We start from the raw sequence: 18,929 nt of genomic DNA on the forward strand, positions 1-18,929 counted from the left end.
CCCCAAATTGCAACAAATTTCTTTACCTAAACTTCGGGCACAGCAGCGCATAAACCTCATGTGCTCTCACTTCACACCACGACAGATCACCTAATGCTACACTGTAATATCATCAGGCCGCTACTTTTCTTCACGCAAAGCTAACAGTGCTTCCACTAGGCCAGACTGCAAATTCCATGGCTTGATGACAGACGGCTCGTTCCTTTCAGAATAACATGTTGTGCATCTTTCCGATTTTACAGCCAGGTTGGCTAATTATCCTAATGCTGCGTTACAGTAAAGTGGGATTTCACACCTCCACCAAACAACCTATGTTTGGATGATGGCTTTTATACCGCTACCAGCCTTGGTTACATTTGAACTCACATCATCATTTCAGTTATGCAGGCCTCTGCACCATGAACCCAACAACATTGGCACAATGCTGTCACATCCTGTGTCCTGATTCCCCATGTGTCATCCTGGTCATCATGCTCTCGAATGTAGGTCCGTGTTTGCGAAACAGGAAAGGAAGGGGTGAATCAGCATTCGCCAAGGTTGAGGAATGTCAGCTTTATGGAAAGAGTTGAGAAGCTGGCAATATCCTAGTTGCAACACAAGGGACTCCTTAGGGGGAGACAATTATCCACCAACATTGCCTCAGGTGAATGAGGTGTGAATCTCCAAATGGACTCCAAAAACGAGTAACGTGAAACATCGCCTCCTCCCACTTATCTTGGAAAAGAGTACTGTAAAGATACTCGCGATGTTTACACACATGTGTGACTGTGCGTGTCTGGGCCTTGTCCTGTTCTGTGGCCGGTATCCTGTTGCCCCTTTATGTTTGGGCCATTCCTCCTTAGGCGGAATGTTCTGAGAGGCTGAATGAGCTTTGAACGAGCTGCTTTTTCTCTTCTTTGTCTCATGGTATTTGTACTGGTCCAATTGTATTGTTGTGCTTGTGTTCTCCTCTGTATACTCCTCTGTATATATATATGTTGACATATTTTGCTATGCTGTGGAATTCCTGTGATTTAGCTGGCTATTTGTGACAATGGAAAAAGGTGAATGAAAAGACATTGTAAAAAAAAAGAGTCCAGTGAAAAATTATCAGTTTGTGCAAAGTTTGTTTGAACTTTTCTGAAGGCAATGAAGGTAAAAATGTTGTGAAGTGTTAAAAAGAAGTGAGAGGAGGAGGGTTTTAATTGAAGAGGAATGAGTGTTTGCAGCTGTGAGTGGTGAAGCGGACAGGAAAAGGGAGAGTGTTGTGAAGCAGATGTTGAAAATGAGCATGAGGAAAGTGGTAAAGAGATTGATGCGGAGGGAGTGTATGGTGAAAATGTAGTTGCGATAAAAGAAAGCTGGTGGTAAGAATGTAGAGAGGAAGGAAAAATTGCTGAGCAGAGGAATGCAAAGGAGCTGCAATGTATTGGCCGGGAATCCAACCCGGGCCTCCCGCGTGGCAGGTGAGAATTCTACCACTGAACCACCAATGCAAGCCACACAACTGAAGCTGAACTTTCATGCACAATGCCTGAGTTGCTAACAGATGTTGATGTGTGTTAGCCAAAGAAAACTGCATGTACCCAGCAGAGAGATGCAGTGTAAAGATGAGAAATAACAGTGCAACACCAGTCGATCTTGCATTGGCCGGGAATCGAACCCGGGCCTCCCGCGTGGCAGGCGAGAATTCTACCACTGAACCACCAATGCAACTCCATTATCAAGCTTGTGATGTTCTCCTTTTTTTCCCCAATGCTTTCACTCAGCGGCATTTGCATTTCCTCACTTTGTCCTCTCTTTCCCCAAATGTCAACAAATTTCTTTACCTAAACTTCGGGCACAGCAGCGCATAAACCTCCTGTGCTCTCACTTCACACCACTACAATATCACCTAATGCTACACTGCAATATCATCAGGCCGCTACTTTTCTTCACGCAAAGCTAACAGTGCTTCCACTAGGCCAGACTGGAAATTCCATGGCTTGATGACAGACGGCTCGTTCCTTTCAGAATAACATGTTGTGCATCTTTCCGATTTTACAGCCAGGTTGGCTAATTATCCTAATGCTGCGTTACAGTAAAGTGGGATTTCACACCTCCACCAAACAACCTATGTTTGGATGATGGCTTTTATACCGCTACCAGCCTTGGTTACATTTGAACTCACATCATCATTTCAGTTATGCAGGCCTCTGCACCATGAACCCAACAACATTGGCACAATGCTGTCACATCCTGTGTCCTGATTCCCCATGTGTCATCCTGGTCATCATGCTCTCGAATGTAGGTCCGTGTTTGCGAAACAGGAAAGGAAGGGGTGAATCAGCATTCGCCAAGGTTGAGGAATGTGAGCTTTATGGAAAGAGTTGAGAAGCTGGCAATATCCTAGTTGCAACACAAGGGACTCCTTAGGGGGAGACAATTATCCACCAACATTGCCTCAGGTGAATGAGGTGTGAATCTCCAAATGGACTCCGAAAACGAGTAACGTGAAACATCGCCTCCTCCCACTTATCTTGGAAAAGAGTACTGTAAAGATACTCGCGATGTTTACACACATGTGTGAGACTGTGCGTGTCTGGGCCTTGTCCTGTTCTGTGGCCGGTATCCTGTTGCCCCTTTATGTTTGGGCCATTCCTCCTTAGGCGGAATGTTCTGAGAGGCTGAATGAGCTTTGAACGAGCTGCTTTTTCTCTTCTTTGTCTCATGGTATTTGTACTGGTCCAATTGTATTGTTGTGCTTGTGTTCTCCTCTGTATACTCCTCTGTATATATATATGTTGACATATTTTGCTATGCTGTGGAATTCCTGTGATTTAGCTGGCTATTTGTGACAATGGAAAAAGGTGAATGAAAAGACATTGTAAAAAAAAAGAGTCCAGTGAAAAATTATCAGTTTGTGCAAAGTGTGTTTGAACTTTTCTGAAGGCAATGAAGGTAAAAATGTTGTGAAGGGTTAAAAAGAAGTGAGAGGAGGAGGGTTTTAATTGAAGAGGAATGAGTGTTTGCAGCTGTGAGTGGTGAAGCGGACAGGAAAAGGGAGAGTGTTGTGAAGCAGATGTTGAAAATGAGCATGAGGAAAGTGGTAAAGAGATTGATGCGGAGGGAGTGTATGGTGAAAATGTAGTTGCGATAAAAGAAAGCTGGTGGTAAGAATGTAGAGAGGAATGAAAAATTGCTGAGCACAGGAATGCAAAAGAGCTGTGATGCATTGGCCGGGAATCGAACCCGGGCGTCCCGCGTGGCAGGCGAGAATTCTACCACTGAACCACCAATGCAAGCCAAGCAACTGAAGCTGAACTTTCAAGCCCAATGCCTGAGTTGCTAACAGATGTTGATGTGTGTTAGCCAAAGAAAACTGCATATAACCAGCAGAGAGATGCAGTGTAAAGATGAGAAATAACAGTGCAACACCAGTCGATCTTGCATTGGCCGGGAATCGAACCCGGGCCTCCCGCGTGGCAGACGAGAATTCTACCACTGAACCACCAATGCAACTCCACGATCAATTTCATGATGTTCTCCTTTTTTTCCCCAATGCTTTCACTCAGCCGCATTTCCATTTCCTCACTTTGTCCTCACTTTCCCCAAATTGCAACAAATTTCTTTACCTAAACTTCGGGCACAGCAGCGCATAAACCTCATGTGCTCTCACTTCACACCACGACAGATCACCTAATGCTACACTGCAATATCATCAGGCTGCTACTTTTCTTCACGCAAAGCTAACAGTGCTTCCACTAGGCCAGACTGCAAATTCCATGGCTTGATAACATACGGCTCCTTCCTTTCAGAATAATATGTTGTGCATCTTTCCGATTTTACAGCCAGGTTGGCTAATTATCCTCATGCTGCGTTACAGTAAAGTGGGATTTCACACCTCCACCAAACAACCTATGTTTGGATAATGGCTTTTATACCGCTACCAGCCTTGGTTACATTAGAACTCACATCATCATTTCAGTTATGCAGGCCTCTGCACCATGAACCCACAACAATGGCACAATGCTGTCACATCCTGTGTCCTGATTCCCCATGTGTCATCCTCGTCATCATGCTCTCGAATGTAGGTCCGTGTTTGCAAAACAGGAAAGGAAGGGGTGAATCAGCATTCGCCAAGGTTGAGGAATGTCAGCTTTATGGAAAGAGTTGAGAAGCTGGCATTATCCTAGTTGCAACACAAGGGACTCCCTAGGGGGAGACAATTACCCACCAACATTGCCTCAGGTGAATGAGGTGTGAATCTCCAAATGTACTCCGAAAACGAGTAACGTGAAACATCGCCTCCTCCCACTTATCTTGGAAAAGAGTACTGTAAAGATACTTGCGACGTTTACACACATGTGTGAGACTGTGCGTGTCTGGGCCTTGTCCTGTTCTGTGGCCGGTATCCTGTTGCCCCTTTATGTTTGGGCCATTCTTCCTTAGCCGGAATGTTCTGAGAGGCTGAATGAGCTTTGAACGAGCTGCTTTTTCTCTTCTTTGTCTCATGGTATTTGTACTGGTCCAATTGTATTGTTGTGCTTGTATTCTCCTCTGTATATATATATGTTGACATATTTTGCTATGCTGTGGAATTCCTGTGATTTAGCTGGCTATTTGTGACAATGGAAAAAGGTGAATGAAAAGACATTGTAAAAAAAAAGAGTCCAGTGAAAAATTATCAGTTTGTGCAAAGTTTGTTTGAACTTTTCTTAAGGCAATGAAGGTAAAAATGTTGTGAAAGGTGAAAAAGAAGTGAGAGGAGGAGGGTTTTAATTGAAGAGGAATGAGTGTTTGCAGCTGTGAGTGGTGAAGCGGATAGGAAAAGGGAGAGTGTTGTGAAGCAGATGTTGAAAATGAGCATGAGGAAAGTGGTAAAGAGATTGATGCGGAGGGAGTGTATGGTGAAAATGTAGTTGTGATAAAAGAAAGCTGGTGGTAAGAATGTAGAGAGGAAGGAAAAATTGCTGAGCAGAGGAATGCAAAGGAGCTGCAATGTATTGGCCGGGAATCCAACCCGGGCCTCTCACGTGGCAGGTGAGAATTCTACCACTGAACCACCAATGCAAGCCACACAACTGAAGCTGAACTTTCAGCCCCAATGCCTGAGTTGCTAACAGATGTTGATGTGTGTTAGCCAAAGAATACTGCATGGATGCAGTGTAAAGATGAGAAATAACAGTGCAACACCAGTTGATCTTGCATTGGCCGGGAATCGAACCCGGGCCTTCCGCATGGCAGACGAGAATTCTACCACTGAACCACCAATGCAACTGCACTATCAATCTCATGATGTTCTCCTTTTTTTCCCCAATGCTTTCACTCAGCAGCATTTCCATTTCCTCACTTTGTCCTCTCTTTCCCCAAATTGCAACAAATTTCTTTACCTAAACTTCGGGCACAGCAGCGCATAAACCACATGTGCTCTCACTTCACACCACTACAGATCACCTAATGCTACACTGCAATATCATCAGGCCGCTACTTTTCTTCACGCAAAGCTAACAGTGCTTCCACTAGGCCAGACTGCAAATTCCATGGCTTGATAACATACGGCTCCTTCCTTTCAGAATAATATGTTGTGCATCTTTCCGATTTTACAGGCAGGTTGGCTAATTATCCTAATGCTGCGTTACAGTAAAGTGGGATTTCACACCTCCACCAAACAACCTATGTTTGGATAATGGCATTTATACCGCTACCAGCCTTGGTTACATTAGAACTCACATCATCATTTCAGTTATGCAGGCCTCTGCACCATGAACCCACAACATTGGCACAATGCTGTCACATCCTGTGTCCTGATTCCCCATGTGTCATCCTGGTCATCATTATCTCGAATGTAGGACCGTGTTTGCAAAACAGGAAAGGAAGTGGTGAATCAGCATTCGCCAAGGTTGAGGAATGTCAGCTTTATGGAAAGAGTTGAGAAGCTGGCATTATCCTAGTTGCAACACAAGGGACTCCCTAGGGGGAGACAATTACCCACCAACATTGCCTCAGGTGAATGAGGTGTGAATCTCCAAATGGACTCCGAAAACGATTAACGTGAAACATCGCCTCCTCCCACTTATCTTGGAAAAGAGTACTGTAAAGATACTCGCGACGTTTACACACATGTGTGAGACTGTGCGTGTCTGGGCCTTGTCCTGTTCTGTGGCCGGTATCCTGTTGCCCCTTTATGTTTGGGCCATTCCTCCTTAGCCGGAATGTTCTGAGAGGCTGAATGTGCTTTGAACGAGCTGCTTTTTCTCTTCTTTGTCTCATGGTATTTGTACTGGTCCAATTGTATTGTTGTGCTTGTATTCTCCTCTGTATATATATATGTTGACATATTTTGCTATGCTGTGGAATTCCTGTGATTTAGCTGGCTATTTGTGACAATGGAAAAAGGTGAATGAAAAGACATTGTAAAAAAAAAGAGTCCAGTGAAAAATTATCAGTTTGTGCAAAGTTTGTTTGAACTTTTCTGAAGGCAATGAAGGTAAAAATGTTGTGGAAGGTGAAAAAGAAGTCAGGGAAGGAGGGTTTTAATTGAAGAGGAATGAGTGTTTGGAGCTGGGAGTGGTGAAGCGGACAGGAAAAGGGAGAGGGTTGTGAAGCAGATGTTGAAAATGAGCATGAGGAAATTGGTAAAGAGATTGATGCGGAGGGAGTGTATGGTGAAAATGTAGTTGTGATAAAAGAAAGCTGGTGGTCAGAATGTAGAGAGGAAGGAAAAATTGCTGAGCAGAGGAATGCAAAGGAGCTGCAATGTATTGGCCGGGAATCCAACCCGGGCCTCTCACGTGGCAGGTGAGAATTCTACCACTGAACCACCAATGCAAGACACACAACTGAAGCTGAACTTTCATGCACAATGCCTGAGTTGCTAACAGATGTTGATGTGTGTTAGCCAAAGAAAACTGCATGTAACCAGCAGAGAGATGCAGTGTAAAGATGAGAAATAACAGTGCAACACCAGTCAATCTTGCATTGGCCGGGAATCGAACCCAGGCCTCCCACGTGGCAGGTGAGAATTCTACCACTGAACCACCAATGCAACTCCATTATCAAGATTGTGATGTTCTCCTTTTTTTCACCAATGCTTTCACTCAGCAGCATTTGCATTTCCTCACTTTGTCCTCTCTTTCCCCAAATGTCAACAAATTTCTTTACCTAAACTTCGGGCACAGCAGCGCATAAACCTCCTGTGCTCTCACTTCACACCACTACAATATCACCTAATGCTACACTGCAATATCATCAGACCGCTACTTTTCTTCACGCAAAGCTAACAGTGCTTCCACTAGGCCAGACTGCAAATTCCATGGCTTGATGACAGACGGCTCCTTCCTTTCAGAATAACATGTTGTGCATCTTTCCGATTTTACAGCCAGGTTGGCTAATTATCCTAATGCTGCGTTACAGTAAAGTGGGATTTCACACCTCCACCAAACAACCTATGTTTGGATGATGGCTTTTATACCGCTACCAGCCTTGGTTACATTTGAACTCACATCATCATTTCAGTTATGCAGGCCTCTGCACCATGAACCCAACAACATTGGCACAATGCTGTCACATCCTGTGTCCTGATTCCCCATGTGTCATCCTCGTCATCATGCTCTCGAATGTAGGTCCGTGTTTGCGAAACAGGAAAGGAAGGGGTGAATCAGCATTCGCCAAGGTTGAGGAATGTCAGCTTTATGGAAAGAGTTGAGAAGCTGGCAATATCCTAGTTGCAACACAAGGGACTCCTTAGGGGGAGACAATTATCCACCAACATTGCCTCAGGTGAATGAGGTGTGAATCTCCAAATGGACTCCGAAAACGAGTAACGTGAAACATCGCCTCCTCCCACTTATCTTGGTAAAGAGTACTGTAAAGATACTAGCGATGTTTACACACATGTGTGAGACTGTGCGCGTCTGGGCCTTGTCCTGTTCTGTGGCCGGTATCCTGTTGCCCCTTTATGTTTCGGCCATTCCTCCTTCGCCGGAATGTTCTGAGAGGCTGAATGAGCTTTGAACGAGCTGCTTTTTCTCTTCTTTGTCTCATGATATTTGTACTGGTCCAATTGTATTGTTGTGCTTGTGTTCTCCTCTGTATATATATACGTTGACATATTTTGCTATGCTGTGGAATTCCTGTGATTTAGCTGGTTATTTGTGACAATGGAAAAAGGTGAATGAAATGACTTTGTAAAAAAAGAGTCCAGTGAAAAATTATCAGTTTGTGCAAAGTTTGTTTGAACTTTTCTTAAGGCAATGAAGGTAAAAATGTTGTGAAGGGTTAAAAAGAAGTGAGAGGAGGAGGGTTTTAATTAAAGAGGAATGAGTGTTTGCAGCTGTGAGTGGTGAAGCGGACAGGAAAAGGGAGAGTGTTGTGAAGCAGATGTTGAAAATGAGCATGAGGAAAGTGGTAAAGAGATTGATGCGGAGGGTGTGGTGAAAATGTAGTTGCGATAAAAGAAAGCTGGTGGTCAGAATGGAGAGAGGAATGAAAAATTGCTGAGCACAGGAATGCAAATGAGCTGTGATGCATTGGCCGGGAATCAAACCCGGGCCTCCCGCGTGGCAGGCGAGAATTCTACCAATGAACCACCAATGCAAGCCACGCAACTGAAGCTGAACTTTCAAGCCCAATGCCTGAGTTGCTAACAGATGTTGATGTGTGTCAGCCAAAGAAAACTGCATGTAACCAGCAGAGAGATGCAGTGTAAAGATGAGAAATAACAGTGCAACACCAGTCAATCTTGCATTGGCCGGGAATCGAACCCGGGCCTCCCGCGTGGCAGGCGAGAATTCTACCACTGAACCACCAATGCAACTCCACGATCAATTTCATGATGTTCTCCTTTTTTTCCCCAATGCTTTCACTCAGCAGCATTTCCATTTCCTCACTTTGTCCTCACTTTCCCCAAATTGCAACAAATTTATTTACCTAAACTTCGGGCACAGCAGCGCATAAACCTCCTGTGCTCTCACTTCACACCACGACAGATCACCTAATGCTACACTGCAATATCATCAGGCTGCTACTTTTCTTCACGCAAAGCTAACAGTGCTTCCACTAGGCCAGACTGCAAATTCCATGGCTTGATAACATACGGCTCCTTCCTTTCAGAATAATATGTTGTGCATCTTTCCGATATTACAGCCAGGTGGGCTAATTATCCTCATGCTGCGTTACAGTAAAGTGGGATTTCACACCTCAACCAAACAACCTATGTTTGGATGATGGCTTTTATACCGCTACCAGCCTTGGTTACATTTGAACTCACATCATCATTTCAGTTATGCAGGCCTCTGCACCATGAACCCAACAACATTGGCACAGCTGTCACATCCTGTGTCCTGATTCCCCATGTGTCATCCCGGTCATCATGCTCTCGAATGTACGCCCGTGTTTGCGAAACAGGAAAGGAAGGGGTGAATCAGCATTCGCCAAGGTTGAGGAATGCCAGCTTTATGGAAAGAGTTGAGAAGCTGGCATTATCCTAGTTGCAACAGAAGGGACTCCTTAGGGGGAGACAATTTCCCACCAACATTGCCTCAGCTGAATGAGGTGTAAATCTCCAAATGGACTCCAAAAACGAGCAACGTGAAACATCTCGTCCTCCCACTTCTCTTGGAAAAGAGTGCTGTGAAGATACTCGCGATGTTTTCACACATGTGTGAGACTGTGCGTGTCTGGGCCTTGTCCTGTTCTGTGGCCGGTATCCTGTTGCCCCTTTATGTTTGGGCCATTCCTACTTAGCCGGGATGTTCTGAAAGGCTGAATGATCTTTGGACGAGCTGCTTTTTCTCTTCTTTGTCTCATGGTATTTGTACTGGTCCAATTGTATTGTTGTGCTTCTGTTCTCCTCTGTATATATATATTTTGAGATATTTTGCTATGCTGTGGAATTCCGGTGATTTTGCTGGTTATTTGTGACAATGGAAAAAAGGTGAATGAAAATACTTTGTAAAAAAAAAAGAGTCCATTGAACAATTATCAGTTTTTGCAAAGCTTGTTTGAACTTTTCCTAAGACAATGAAGGTACAAAAATTGTGAAGGGTGAAAAAGAAGTGAGAGGAGGAGGGTTTTAATTGAAGAGGAATGAGTGTTTGCAGCTGTGAGTGGTGAAGCGGACAGGAAAAGGGAGAGTGTTGTGAAGCAGATGTTGAAATGAGCATGAGGAAAGTGATAAAGAGATTGATGCGGAGGGAGTGTATAGTGAAAATGTAGTTGTGATAAAAGAAAGCTGGTGGTAAGAATGTAGAGATAAATGAACAATTGCTGAGCAGATGAATGCATAAGAGCTGTAACGCATTGGCTGGGAATCGAACCTGGGCATCCTGCATGGCAGGCAAGAATTCTACCACTGAACCACCAATGCAAACCACACAACTGAAGCTGAACTTTCAAGCACAATGCTTGAGTTGCGAACAGATGTTGATGTGTGCCAGCCAAAGCAAACTGCATGGAACCAGCAGAGAGATGCAGTGTAAAGAAGAGAAATAACAATGCAACACCAGTCGATCTTGCATTGGCCGGGAATCGAACCCGGGCCTCCCGCGTGGCAGGCGAGAATTCTACCACTGAACCACCAATGCAACTCCACTTCCAATCTCATGATGTTCTCCTTTTTTTCCCCAATGCTTTCACTCAGCAGCATTACCATTTCCTCACTTTGTCCTCTCTTTCCCCAAATTGAAACAAATCTCTTCACTAAAACTTCGGGCACAGCAGCGCATAAACCTCCTGTGCTCTCACTTCACACCACTACAATATCACCTAATGCTACACTGCAATATCATCAGGCCGCTACTTTTCTCAACGCAAGCTAACAGTGCTTCCACTAGGCCAGACTGCAAATTCCATGGCTTGATGACATACGGCTCCTTCCTTTCAGAATAATATGTTGTGCATCTTTCCGATATTACAGCCAGGTGGGCTAATTATCCTAATGCTGCGTTACAGTAAAGTGGGATTTCACACCTCCACCAAACAACCTATGTTTGGATGATGGCTTTTATACCGCTACCAGCCTTGGTTACATTTGAACTCACATCATCATTTCAGTTATGCAGGCCTCTGCACCATGAACCCAACAACATTGGCACAATGCTGTCACATCCTGTGTCCTGATTCCCCATGTGTCATCCTGGTCATCATGCTCTCGAATGTAGGTCCGTGTTTGCGAAACAGGAAAGGAAGGGGTGAATCAGCATTCGCCAAGGTTGAGGAATGTCAGCTTTATGGAAAGAGTTGAGAAGCTGGCATTATCCTAGTTGCAACAGAAGGGACTCCTTAGGGGGAGACAATTACCCACCAACATTGCCTCAGGTGAATGAGGTGTGAATCTCCAAATGGACTCCGAAAACGAGTAACGTGAAACATCGCCTCGTCCCACTTCTCTTGGAAAAGAGTACCGTAAAGATACTCGCGATGTTTTCACACATGTGTGAGACTGTGCGTGTCTGGGCTTGTCCTTTTCTGTGGCCGGTATCCTGTTGCCCCTTTATGTTTGGGCCATTCCTCCTTAGCCGGAATGTTCTGAGAGGCTGAATGAGCTTTGAACGAGCTGCTTTTTCTCTTCTTTGTCTCATGATATTTGTACTGGTCCAATTGTATTGTTGTGCTTGTGTTCTCCTCTGTATATATACGTTGACATATTTTGCTATGCTGTGGAATTCCTGTGATTTCGCTGGTTATTTGTGACAATGGAAAAAGGTGAATGAAAAGACATTGTAAAAAAAGAGTCCAGTGAAAAATTATCAGTTTGTGCAAAGTTTGTTTGAACTTTTCTTAAGGCAATGAAGGTAAAAATGTTGTGAAGGGTTAAAAAGAAGTGAGAGGAGGAGGGTTTTAATTGAAGAGGAATGAGTGTTTGCAGCTGTGAGTGGTGAAGCGGACAGGAAAAGGGAGAGTGTTGTGAAGCAGATGTTGAAAATGAGCATGAGGAAAGTGGTAAAGAGATTGATGCGGAGGGAGTGTGTGGTGAAAATGTAGTTGTGATAAAAGAAAGCTGGTGGTAAGAATGTAGAGAGGAATGAAAAATTGCTGAGCAGAGGAATGCAAAAGAGCTGCGATGCATTGGCCGGGAATCAAAGCCGGGCATCTCACGTGGCAGGCGAGAATTCTACCACTGAACCACCAATGCAAGCCACACAACTGAAGCTGAACTTTCATGCACAATGCCTGAGTTGCTAACAGATGTTGATGTGTGTTAGCCAAAGAAAACTGCATGTAACCAGCAGAGAGATGCAGTGTAAAGATGAAAAATATCTAGTCGATCTTGCATTGGCCGGGACTCGAACCCGGGCCTCCCGCGTGGCAGGCGAGAATTCTACCACTGAACCACCAATGCAACTCCATTATCAAGTTCGTGATGTTCTCCTTTTTTTCCAAAATGCTTTCACTCAGCAGCATTTGCATTTCCTCACTTTGTCCTCTCTTTCCCCAAATGTCAACAAATTTCTTTACGTAAACTTCGGGCACAGCAGCGCATAAACCTCCTGTGCTCTCACTTCACACCACTACAATATCACCTAATGCTACACTGCAATATCATCAGACCGCTACTTTTCTTCACGCAAAGCTAACAGTGCTTCCAATAGGCCAGACTGCAAATTCCATGGCTTGATGACAGACGGCTCCTTCCTTTCAGAATAACATGTTGTGCATCTTTCCGATTTTACAGCCAGGTTGGCTAATTATCCTAATGCTGCGTTACAGTAAAGTGGGATTTCACACCTCCACCAAACAACCTATGTTTGGATGATGGCTTTTATACCGCTACCAGCCTTGGTTACATTTGAACTCACATCATCATTTCAGTTATGCAGGCCTCTGCACCATGAACCCAACAACATTGGCACAATGCTGTCAAATCCTGTGTCCTGATTCCCCATGTGTCATCCTCGTCATCATGCTCTCGAATGTAGGTCCGTGTTTGCGAAACAGGAAAGGAAGGGGTGAATCAGCATTCGCCAAGGTTGAGGAATGTCAGCTTTATGGAAAGAGTTGAGAAGCTGGCATTATCCTAGTTGCAACACAAGGGACTCCTTAGGGGGAGACAATTATCCACCAACATTGCCTCAGGTGAATGAGGTGTGAATCTCCAAATGGACTCCGAAAACGAGTAACGTGAAACATCGCCTCCTCCCACTTATCTTGGTAAAGAGTACTGTAAAGATACTAGCGATGTTTACACACATGTGTGAGACTGTGCGTGTCTGGGCCTTGTCCTGTTCTGTGGCCGGTATCCTGTTGCCCCTTTATGTTTGGGCCATTCCTCCTTCGCCGGAATGTTCTGAGAGGCTGAATGAGCTTTGAACGAGCTGCTTTTTCTCTTCTTTGTCTCATGATATTTGTACTGGTCCAATTGTATTGTTGTGCTTTTGTTCTCCTCTGTATATATACGTTGACATATTTTGCTATGCTGTGGAATTCCTGTGATTTAGCTGGTTATTTGTGACAATGGAAAATGGTGAATGAAAAGACTTTGTAAAAAAAGAGTCCAGTGAAAAATTATCAGTTTGTGCAAAGTTTGTTTGAACTTTTCTTAAGGCAATGAAGGTAAAAATGTTGTGAAGGGTTAAAAAGAAGTGAGAGGAGGAGGGTTTTAATTAAAGAGGAATGAGTGTTTGCAGCTGTGAGTGGTGAAGCGGACAGGAAAAGGGAGAGTGTTGTGAAGCAGTTGTTGAAAATGAGCATGAGGAAAGTGGTAAAGAGATTGATGCGGAGGGTGTGGTGAAAATGTAGTTGCGATAAAAGAAAGCTGGTGCTAAGAATGGAGAGAGGAATGAAAAATTGCTGAGCACAGGAATGCAAAAGAGCTGTGATGCATTGGCCGGGAATCAAACCCGGGCCTCCCGCGTGGCAGGCGAGAATTCTACCACTGAACCACCAATGCAAGCCACGCAACTGAAGCTGAACTTTCAAGCCCAATGCCTGAGTTGCTAACAGATGTTGATGTGTGTCAGCCAAAGAAAACTGCATGTAACCAGCAGAGAGATGCAGTGTAAAGATGAGAAATAACAGTGCAACACCAGTCAATCTTGCATTGGCCGGGAATCGAACCCGGGCCTCCCGCGTGGCAGGCGAGAATTCTACCACTGAACCACCAATGCAACTCCACGATCAATTTCATGATGTTCTCCTTTTTTTCCCCAATGCTTTCACTCAGCAGCATTTCCATTTCCTCACTTTGTCCTCACTTTCCCCAAATTGCAACAAATTTCTTTACCTAAACTTCGGGCACAGCAGCGCATAAACCTCCTGTGCTCTCACTTCACACCACGACAGATCACCTAATGCTACACTGCAATATCATCAGGCTGCTACTTTTCTTCACGCAAAGCTAACAGTGCTTCCACTAGGCCAGACTGCAAATTCCATGGCTTGATAACATACGGCTCCTTCCTTTCAGAATAATATGTTGTGCATCTTTCCGATTTTACAGCCAGGTTGGCTAATTATCCTCATGCTGCGTTACAGTAAAGTGGGATTTCACACCTCCACCAAACAACCTATGTTTGGATAATGGCTTTTATACCGCTACCAGCCTTGGTTACATTAGAACTCACATCATCATTTCAGTTATGCAGGCCTCTGCACCATGAACCCACAACATTGGCACAATGCTGTCACATCCTGTGTCCTGATTCCCCATGTGTCATCCTCGTCATCATGCTCTCGAATGTAGGTCCGTGTTTGCGAAACAGGAAAGGAAGGGGTGAATCAGCATTCGCCAAGGTTGAGGAATGTCAGCTTTATGGAAAGAGTTGAGAAGCTGGCATTATCCTAGTTGCAACACAAGGGACTCCCTAGGGGGAGACAATTACCCACCAACATTGCCTCAGGTGAATGAGGTGTGAATCTCCAAATGGACTCCGAAAACGATTAACGTGAAACATCGCCTCCTCCCACTTATCTTGGAAAAGAGTACTGTAAAGATACTCGCGACGTTTACACACATGTGTGAGACTGTGCGTGTCTGGGCCTTGTCCTGTTCTGTGGCCGGTATCCTGTTGCCCCTTTATGTTTGGGCCATTCCTCCTTAGCCGGAATGTTCTGAGAGGCTGAATGAGCTTTGAACGAGCTGCTTTTTCTCTTCTTTGTCTCATGGTATTTGTACTGGTCCAATTGTATTGTTGTGCTTGTATTCTCCTCTGTATATATATATGTTGACATATTTTGCTATGCTGTGGAATTCCTGTGATTTAGCTGGCTATTTGTGACAATGGAAAAAGGTGAATGAAAAGACATTGTAAAAAAAAAGAGTCCAGTGAAAAATTATCAGTTTGTGCAAAGTTTGTTTGAACTTTTCTGAAGGCAATGAAGGTAAAAATGTTGTGGAAGGTGAAAAAGAAGTGAGAGGAGGAGGGTTTTAATAGAAGAGGAATGAGTGTTTGCAGCTGTGAGTGGTGAAGCGGACAGGAAAAGGGAGAGTGTTGTGAAGCAGATGTTGAAAATGAGCATGAGGAAAGTGGTAAAGAGATTGATGCGGAGGGAGCGTATGGTGAAAATGTAGTTGTGATAAAAGAAAGCTGGTGGTAAGAATGTAGAGAGGAAGGAAAAATTGCTGAGCAGAGGAATGCAAAGGAGCTGCAATGTATTGGCCGGGAATCCAACCCGGGCCTCTCACGTGGCAGGTGAGAATTCTACCACTGAACCACCAATGCAAGACACACAACTTAAGCTGAACTTTCATGCACAATGCCTGAGTTGCTAACAGATGTTGATGTGTGTTGGCCAAAGAAAACTGCATGTAACCAGCAGAGAGATGCAGTGTAAAGATGAGAAATAACAGTGTAACACCAGTCAATCTTGCATTGGCCGGGAATCGAACCCGGGCCTCCCGCGTGGCAGGCGAGAATTCTACCACTGAACCACCAATGCAACTCCATTATCAAGCTTGTGATGTTCTCCTTTTTTTCCCCAATGCTTTCACTCAGCAGCATTTGCATTTCCTCACTTTGTCCTCTCTTTCCCCAAATGTCAACAAATTTCTTTACCTAAACTTCGGGCACAGCAGCGCATAAACCTCCTGTGCTCTCACTTCACACCACTACAATATCACCTAATGCTACACTGCAATATCATCAGGCCGCTACTTTTCTTCACGCAAAGCTAACAGTGCTTCCACTAGGCCAGACTGCAAATTCCATGGCTTGATGACAGACGGCTCCTTCCTTTCAGAATAACATGTTGTGCATCTTTCCGATTTTACAGCCAGGTTGGCTAATTATCCTAATGCTGCGTTACAGTAAAGTGGGATTTCACACCTCCACCAAACAACCTATGTTTGGATGATGGCTTTTATACCGCTACCAGCCTTGGTTACATTTGAACTCACATCATCATTTCAGTTATGCAGGCCTCTGCACCATGAACCCAACAACATTGGCACAATGCTGTCACATCCTGTGTCCTGATTCCCCATGTGTCATCCTCGTCATCATGCTCTCGAATGTAGGTCCGTGTTTGCGAAACAGGAAAGGAAGGGGTGAATCAGCATTCGCCAAGGTTGAGGAATGTCAGCTTTATGGAAAGAGTTGAGAAGCTGGCAATATCCTAGTTGCAACACAAGGGACTCCTTAGGGGGAGACAATTACCCACCAACATTGCCTCAGGTGAATGAGGTGTGAATCTCCAAATGGACTCTGAAAACGAGTAACGTGAAACATCGCCTCCTCCCACTTATCTTGGTAAAGAGTACTGTAAAGATACTAGCGATGTTTACACACATGTGTGAGACTGTGCGTGTCTGGGCCTTGTCCTGTTCTGTGGCCGGTATCCTGTTGCCCCTTTATGTTTGGGCCATTCCTCCTTCGCCGGAATGTTCTGAGAGGCTGAATGAGCTTTGAACGAGCTGCTTTTTCTCTTCTTTGTCTCATGATATTTGTACTGGTCCAATTGTATTGTTGTGCTTGTGTTCTCCTCTGTATATATACGTTGACATATTTTGCTATGCTGTGGAATTCCTGTGATTTAGCTGGTTATTTGTGACAATGGAAAAAGGTGAATGAAAAGACTTTGTAAAAAAAGAGTCCAGTGAAAAATTATCAGTTTGTGCAAAGTTTGTTTGAACTTTTCTTAAGGCAATGAAGGTAAAAATGTTGTGAAGGGTTAAAAAGAAGTGAGAGGAGGAGGGTTTTAATTAAAGAGGAATGAGTGTTTGCAGCTGTGAGTGGTGAAGCGGACAGGAAAAGGGAGAGTGTTGTGAAGCAGATGTTGAAAATGAGCATGAGGAAAGTGGTAAAGAGATTGATGCGGAGGGTGTGGTGAAAATGTAGTTGCGATAAAAGAAAGCTGGTGGTAAGAATGGAGAGAGGAATGAAAAATTGCTGAGCACAGGAATGCAAATTAGCTGTGATGCATTGGCCGGGAATCAAACCCGGGCCTCCCGCGTGGCAGGCGAGAATTCTACCACTGAACCACCAATGCAAGCCACGCAACTAAAGCTGAACTTTCAAGCCCAATGCCTGAGTTGCGAACAGATGTTGATGTGTGTTCGCCAAAGAAAACTGCATGTAACCAGCAGAGAGATGCAGTGTAAAGATGAGAAATAACAGTGCAACACCAGTCAATCTTGCATTGGCCGGGAATCGAACCCGGGCCTCCCGCGTGGCAGGCGAGAATTCTACCACTGAACCACCAATGCAACTCCACGATCAATTTCATGATGTTCTCCTTTTTTTCCCCAATGCTTTCACTCAGCAGCATTTCCATTTCCTCACTTTGTCCTCACTTTCCCCAAATTGCAACAAATTTCTTTACCTAAACTTCGGGCACAGCAGCGCATAAACCTCCTGTGCTCTCACTTCACACCACGACAGATCACCTAATGCTACACTGCAATATCATCAGGCTGCTACTTTTCTTCACGCAAAGCTAACAGTGCTTCCACTAGGCCAGACTGCAAATTCCATGGCTTGATAACATACGGCTCCTTCCTTTCAGAATAATATGTTGTGCATCTTTCCGATTTTACAGCCAGGTTGGCTAATTATCCTCATGCTGCGTTACAGTAAAGTGGGATTTCACACCTCCACCAAACAACCTATGTTTGGATAATGGCTTTTATACCGCTACCAGCCTTGGTTACATTAGAACTCACATCATCATTTCAGTTATGCAGGCCTCTGCACCATGAACCCACAACATTGGCACAATGCTGTCACATCCTGTGTCCTGATTCCCCATGTGTCATCCTCGTCATCATGCTCTCGAATGTAGGTCCGTGTTTGCAAAACAGGAAAGGAAGGGGTGAATCAGCATTCGCCAAGGTTGAGGAATGTCAGCTTTATGGAAAGAGTTGAGAAGCTGGCATTATCCTAGTTGCAACACAAGGGACTCCCTACGGGGAGACAATTACCCACCAACATTGCCTCAGGTGAATGAGGTGTGAATCTCCAAATGGACTCCGAAAACGATTAACGTGAAACATCGCCTCCTCCCACTTATCTTGGAAAAGAGTACTGTAAAGATACTCGCGACGTTTACACACATGTGTGAGACTGTGCGTGTCTGGGCCTTGTCCTGTTCTGTGGCCGGTATCCTGTTGCCCCTTTATGTTTGGGCCATTCCTCCTTAGCCGGAATGTTCTGAGAGGCTGAATGAGCTTTGAACGAGCTGTTTTTTCTCTTCTTTGTCTCATGGTATTGGTACTGGTCCAATTGTATTGTTGTGCTTGTATTCTCCTCTGTATATATATATGTTGACATATTTTGCTATGCTGTGGAATTCCTGTGATTTAGCTGGCTATTTGTGACAATGGAAAAAGGTGAATGAAAAGACTTTGTAAAAAAAGAGTCCAGTGAAAAATTATCAGTTTGTGCAAAGTTTGTTTGAACTTTTCTTAAGGCAATGAAGGTAAAAATGTTGTGAAGGGTTAAAAAGAAGTGAGAGGAGGAGGGTTTTAATTAAAGAGGAATGAGTGTTTGCAGCTGTGAGTGGTGAAGCGGACAGGAAAAGGGAGAGTGTTGTGA

General features: G+C 44.4%; 19 non-coding genes across 19 annotated transcripts; all 19 read right to left on the minus strand.

Moving 5' to 3' along the window:
- Positions 1 to 1,404: 1,404 nt before the first annotated feature.
- trnag-gcc (transfer RNA glycine (anticodon GCC)) lies at positions 1,405 to 1,475 on the minus strand. Its single transcript has one exon. It is a non-coding gene; the product is annotated as a tRNA-Gly (tRNA).
- Positions 1,476 to 1,621: 146 nt separating this feature from the next.
- trnag-gcc (transfer RNA glycine (anticodon GCC)) lies at positions 1,622 to 1,692 on the minus strand. Its single transcript has one exon. It is a non-coding gene; the product is annotated as a tRNA-Gly (tRNA).
- A 1,497-nt stretch (positions 1,693 to 3,189) lies between these two features.
- On the minus strand, positions 3,190 to 3,260 carry trnag-gcc (transfer RNA glycine (anticodon GCC)). The gene has a single exon. It is a non-coding gene; the product is annotated as a tRNA-Gly (tRNA).
- Positions 3,261 to 3,406: 146 nt separating this feature from the next.
- Positions 3,407 to 3,477, minus strand: trnag-gcc (transfer RNA glycine (anticodon GCC)). The gene has a single exon. It is a non-coding gene; the product is annotated as a tRNA-Gly (tRNA).
- Positions 3,478 to 4,960: 1,483 nt separating this feature from the next.
- trnag-gcc (transfer RNA glycine (anticodon GCC)) lies at positions 4,961 to 5,031 on the minus strand. Its single transcript has one exon. It is a non-coding gene; the product is annotated as a tRNA-Gly (tRNA).
- Positions 5,032 to 5,164: 133 nt separating this feature from the next.
- On the minus strand, positions 5,165 to 5,235 carry trnag-gcc (transfer RNA glycine (anticodon GCC)). The gene has a single exon. It is a non-coding gene; the product is annotated as a tRNA-Gly (tRNA).
- A 1,483-nt stretch (positions 5,236 to 6,718) lies between these two features.
- Positions 6,719 to 6,789, minus strand: trnag-gcc (transfer RNA glycine (anticodon GCC)). Its single transcript has one exon. It is a non-coding gene; the product is annotated as a tRNA-Gly (tRNA).
- A 146-nt stretch (positions 6,790 to 6,935) lies between these two features.
- Positions 6,936 to 7,006, minus strand: trnag-gcc (transfer RNA glycine (anticodon GCC)). The gene has a single exon. It is a non-coding gene; the product is annotated as a tRNA-Gly (tRNA).
- A 1,479-nt stretch (positions 7,007 to 8,485) lies between these two features.
- Positions 8,486 to 8,556, minus strand: trnag-gcc (transfer RNA glycine (anticodon GCC)). The gene has a single exon. It is a non-coding gene; the product is annotated as a tRNA-Gly (tRNA).
- A 146-nt stretch (positions 8,557 to 8,702) lies between these two features.
- On the minus strand, positions 8,703 to 8,773 carry trnag-gcc (transfer RNA glycine (anticodon GCC)). Its single transcript has one exon. It is a non-coding gene; the product is annotated as a tRNA-Gly (tRNA).
- A 1,700-nt stretch (positions 8,774 to 10,473) lies between these two features.
- Positions 10,474 to 10,544, minus strand: trnag-gcc (transfer RNA glycine (anticodon GCC)). Its single transcript has one exon. It is a non-coding gene; the product is annotated as a tRNA-Gly (tRNA).
- Positions 10,545 to 12,023: 1,479 nt separating this feature from the next.
- Positions 12,024 to 12,094, minus strand: trnag-gcc (transfer RNA glycine (anticodon GCC)). The gene has a single exon. It is a non-coding gene; the product is annotated as a tRNA-Gly (tRNA).
- A 136-nt stretch (positions 12,095 to 12,230) lies between these two features.
- trnag-gcc (transfer RNA glycine (anticodon GCC)) lies at positions 12,231 to 12,301 on the minus strand. Its single transcript has one exon. It is a non-coding gene; the product is annotated as a tRNA-Gly (tRNA).
- Positions 12,302 to 13,778: 1,477 nt separating this feature from the next.
- Positions 13,779 to 13,849, minus strand: trnag-gcc (transfer RNA glycine (anticodon GCC)). The gene has a single exon. It is a non-coding gene; the product is annotated as a tRNA-Gly (tRNA).
- Positions 13,850 to 13,995: 146 nt separating this feature from the next.
- Positions 13,996 to 14,066, minus strand: trnag-gcc (transfer RNA glycine (anticodon GCC)). Its single transcript has one exon. It is a non-coding gene; the product is annotated as a tRNA-Gly (tRNA).
- Positions 14,067 to 15,549: 1,483 nt separating this feature from the next.
- Positions 15,550 to 15,620, minus strand: trnag-gcc (transfer RNA glycine (anticodon GCC)). Its single transcript has one exon. It is a non-coding gene; the product is annotated as a tRNA-Gly (tRNA).
- Positions 15,621 to 15,766: 146 nt separating this feature from the next.
- Positions 15,767 to 15,837, minus strand: trnag-gcc (transfer RNA glycine (anticodon GCC)). Its single transcript has one exon. It is a non-coding gene; the product is annotated as a tRNA-Gly (tRNA).
- A 1,477-nt stretch (positions 15,838 to 17,314) lies between these two features.
- On the minus strand, positions 17,315 to 17,385 carry trnag-gcc (transfer RNA glycine (anticodon GCC)). Its single transcript has one exon. It is a non-coding gene; the product is annotated as a tRNA-Gly (tRNA).
- Positions 17,386 to 17,531: 146 nt separating this feature from the next.
- trnag-gcc (transfer RNA glycine (anticodon GCC)) lies at positions 17,532 to 17,602 on the minus strand. The gene has a single exon. It is a non-coding gene; the product is annotated as a tRNA-Gly (tRNA).
- Positions 17,603 to 18,929: the final 1,327 nt, after the last annotated feature.

Source organism: Scyliorhinus torazame, chromosome 3 (genome assembly GCF_047496885.1).
Source record: "Scyliorhinus torazame isolate Kashiwa2021f chromosome 3, sScyTor2.1, whole genome shotgun sequence".
NCBI lineage: Eukaryota > Metazoa > Chordata > Chondrichthyes > Carcharhiniformes > Scyliorhinidae > Scyliorhinus > Scyliorhinus torazame.